Genomic DNA, 3,720 nt, shown 5'->3' with positions numbered 1-3,720 from the left:
CAATCATACATATAAATACATATATTCCTTTTCATATTCTTTTTCATTATAGGTTACTACAAGATATTGAATACAGTGCTATGTAGTAGAAATTTGCTGTTCACGTATTTTATATATAGTAGCTAGTATCTGCAAATCTCAAACTCCCAATTTATCCCTTCCCACCCTCTTTCCCGTCTCTGGTAACCATAAGTTTGTTTTCTATGTCTGTGAGTCTGTTTCTGTTTTGTAAATAAGTTCATTTGTGTCTTTTTGTTTTTTTAGATTCCACATATAAGTGTTATCATACAGTATTTTTCTCTCTCTTCTTGGCTTACTTCACTCAGAATGATGATCTCCAGGTCCATCTATGTTGCTGCAAATGGCGTTATGTTGTCGGTTTTTATGGCTGAGTAGTATTCCACTGTATAAATATACCACAACTTCTTTATCCAATCATCTGACGATGGACATTTAGGTTGTTTCCTTGTCTTGGCTATTGTAGATAGTGCTGCTATGAACACTGGGGTGCATGTATCTTTTCAAAATTAAAGTTCCCTCTGGATATGCACCCAGGAGTGGGATTGCTGGATCATATGGTAAGTCTATTTTTAGTCTTTTGAGGAATCCCCATACTGTTTTTCCAAACGACTGCACCAAACTGCATTCCCACCAACAGTGCAGGAGGCTCCCTCTTCTCCACACCCAGGTCTTATTTAATCCTTAGGATGTTCTCAAAACATAAGCAAATCAAACCCATTTCACACACAAAGACATAGGTTCAGAAAGATTCAGTAATGTTATGTGCGGTCCCACCACTAGCGAGTGATAAAACCGCGGTTCTGCCTCACATCTCCTGACCCTGATTCAGTCCCCAGACCCTCACTACGACCCAGGGAACATTTTCCAGAACGACTTGGAGGCAGAACGGAAGAGGACCAACGGCAGGACTGGGGGCTCGGAGGACACACAGCCTACTTCGCAGCGTGCCTCTCACCTGCCCCCAAGGACAGCGGCAGCTCCTGGGGCTTCATCCCCCTCAGGCCCAGGATCTGCATCCGCAGGGAGAGACGTGGACCTGCCCTCCCACTTCTGACCCGTCCCCCTGCCCTTCGCTGAACCTGGGGGTGGGACTCCTGCAGTCTGTGTAGCCCAGGAGGACACTTGGGACCCTCCCAGTGGAAACAGCAGGGCCCACGTTGTCATCTAGGGTTTCGGAGGCCCCAGTAATTCACAGACCTCCTCCACAGATTTACCCATAGCCACCAGTATTGTCAATACTACTCTCTTGGTCAAAGGCATGGGACCGCGTAGTAATTTCTCCTGCCCCATCCTAAATTCTCCTATCCACAGAAGTCGTAAACCTGAAGTGCTTCTTCGAATACACACTAAAAGTAGTGCATAGCTGTAAAAATTTCTGGAAGGTGTATCAAATGTTTTGAAAACATCACCTTTGCATTCTATTAAGCCCATTAAGATCTTTTGAAGGTCAAAAGTAACATTTTAATAGCATCTTTATTCATTCCCTTTGCAAATTATCACTCAGTTACATATTTACACCCATATGATAAATGTTTACCTCCACCCACAGCCTTCAAACATAAATAGGTCATCTCTTTTTTGAAAGAGGGGGTGGGGGGCGAGTACCTCTTCTCTTTTGCTGTTCATTTTCAAACACTCAAGTGAGCGGTTTATATTCCCAGATTACATTTCTTAATCTCTTCTCCCGATTGAAAATGTTCATTCCACCATCCAGGGTTGAAATTTGGTTTTCTCAAATGCTAACCCAGTGACTGTGAAGTTGGTACTACTTTATACCCTGTTCTGAGATAAGGTCAAGTGACTTGCCCCACATTCCAAGACTAGAAAGAAAAGAACTCAGGATCCAAACACACAGTCTAGCACAAACTTCAGTACTTTTCTCAGGGGAAAGAAGTAGTGCATAGCTATTAAAACAAGGAGGGTGTGGGGTGAACCAGTGGCAAGCACATCTCCGTGTCTGCAACTCTTCCGTAATCTGTGTAAGATCCAGTGGGGATTATGAGGAATAAAACGTCCCAGTGAATCACAGTGAGCAATTAAATTCCATGAATAACTTAATCAGATATTATCACAATCATATTGATAATGCAATCACATCAATAATTAAGAAACCTGTCCTGACATCCACTTAAAAACTTCTAAAACTATACCATATCAATTATTTCCCCCTTTGGGGGCCAAAAAGGCCTTGTAATTTCTTGGAGTTGCCAGAATTAGATCAGAGAACCCAAACTTGGGTAGGGAGAGAAAGGCAATCAGACCAGCCATGAACCAGCACGGTTGTGAATCCTGAAACAATTCTTCTGTTCCTCTCTCTCTCCTTCCCTTCTTTCTATACTTCATTCTTTTTCTTTTTCTTCTCTTTTACTAAACACTGACTCAGGGCCTGGTGTGTCCCCAGGCTCCAGGTCTACTAAGAATTGCTGCCATCCCTGCCCAGCAAACAATCTTGTTGAGGTGGTAAAGACAGGACAAAGGCTTAATCTCCTCCCCGCCTAGGCTAAAGCACCTGCTATCCAGGCCGCTGACAGTCCCAGGAGTGGGCAGATGAGCGGTGGTTCATTCGTGCCTTGTCCATTCTATACGCATTCACCGTGGGCTGTGCCAGGGATTACACTTGAGCTGCAGGACGATGAGCAAGACCTGGCAGCCCCTTCAAGGAGACCTCAGCCCAGTGGGAGACAGGACCACTGTCCTGCCAGGCGACGTGCTCTCCCCATTAGACTAGGGTGTTGGGGAAGTTTTCCTGGAGGGGTGATGTCTGATAGAGTATGGAAGGGGAAATAGCAGTTAGACAAACAGAGGAAGGGGGGCATTCAACAGATGTGGGGGAAAGCACTGGGATGAATATGAAGGCATTGGAGGGAGGGTGTAGCTCAGTGGTAGAGTGTGTGCTTAGCATGCACGAGGTCCTGCATTCAATCCCCAGTATCTCCATTAAAATAAATAAATAAACCTAATTGCCTCCCCTGCGCTGCCAAAAAAAAGAATATGAAAGCATTCAACGCAGCCTGGCTCAGTGGGGGAGGGAGTCACTGAGTTTGTCTGGAGCGAAATGCCTCTCTTTAGGAATAGTCAGAAGTGGGCAGGAACTGAACCACAAAAAGCCCTCTGAACTAAGAAATCTGGGCTTCATTCTGTTGCAGGGACACTGAAGATTTTTAGCAGAAAAAGGATGTAATAGGACAAATCTACTGCCACGGCTAGAGACACAGGTCATGATGAATGATGTGGGTCAGTTCCACACACAGTAAAGCTGCTGTGGACACGGAGGGCTGACTGACAGGTGAGGGTCAGAGAGCCATCCCCGGGCCAGAGAGGAGTGCCCACAAATCCTGTCCGCCTTCTTGGGAGGGTCGGAACGGGTTCTGCAAGAAAGAGCCGGGCGTGAGGAGAGGAGGCAGAACACATACATACGCAGGGACTTAACGTGCACACATCCCACGTACACACATCCATGCACCCATGAAGGCAATACGAGAGCCAAAGCCCAAATCTGGAGAAACCTATCCACAGTTTTCACTGTTGTCCAATCCTAACTGAAAACTGACCTCTTCCAAGAAGGGTCTTCCAGTTGCTTCCCTTCTCAGCAGCCCCTTGCCCCTTGGGCGCTCAGTTACCACTGCACTCAAGAACCCCAAGTGACTTCTTTTCCAAACACCCCACGAAACTGCAGACTCCTCTGCCCTTGCCACCTAC

The sequence above is a fragment of the Vicugna pacos genome, chromosome 21 (assembly GCF_048564905.1).
Source record: "Vicugna pacos chromosome 21, VicPac4, whole genome shotgun sequence".
Lineage (NCBI taxonomy): Eukaryota > Metazoa > Chordata > Mammalia > Artiodactyla > Camelidae > Vicugna > Vicugna pacos.
This window is presented reverse-complemented; position numbering follows the sequence as displayed.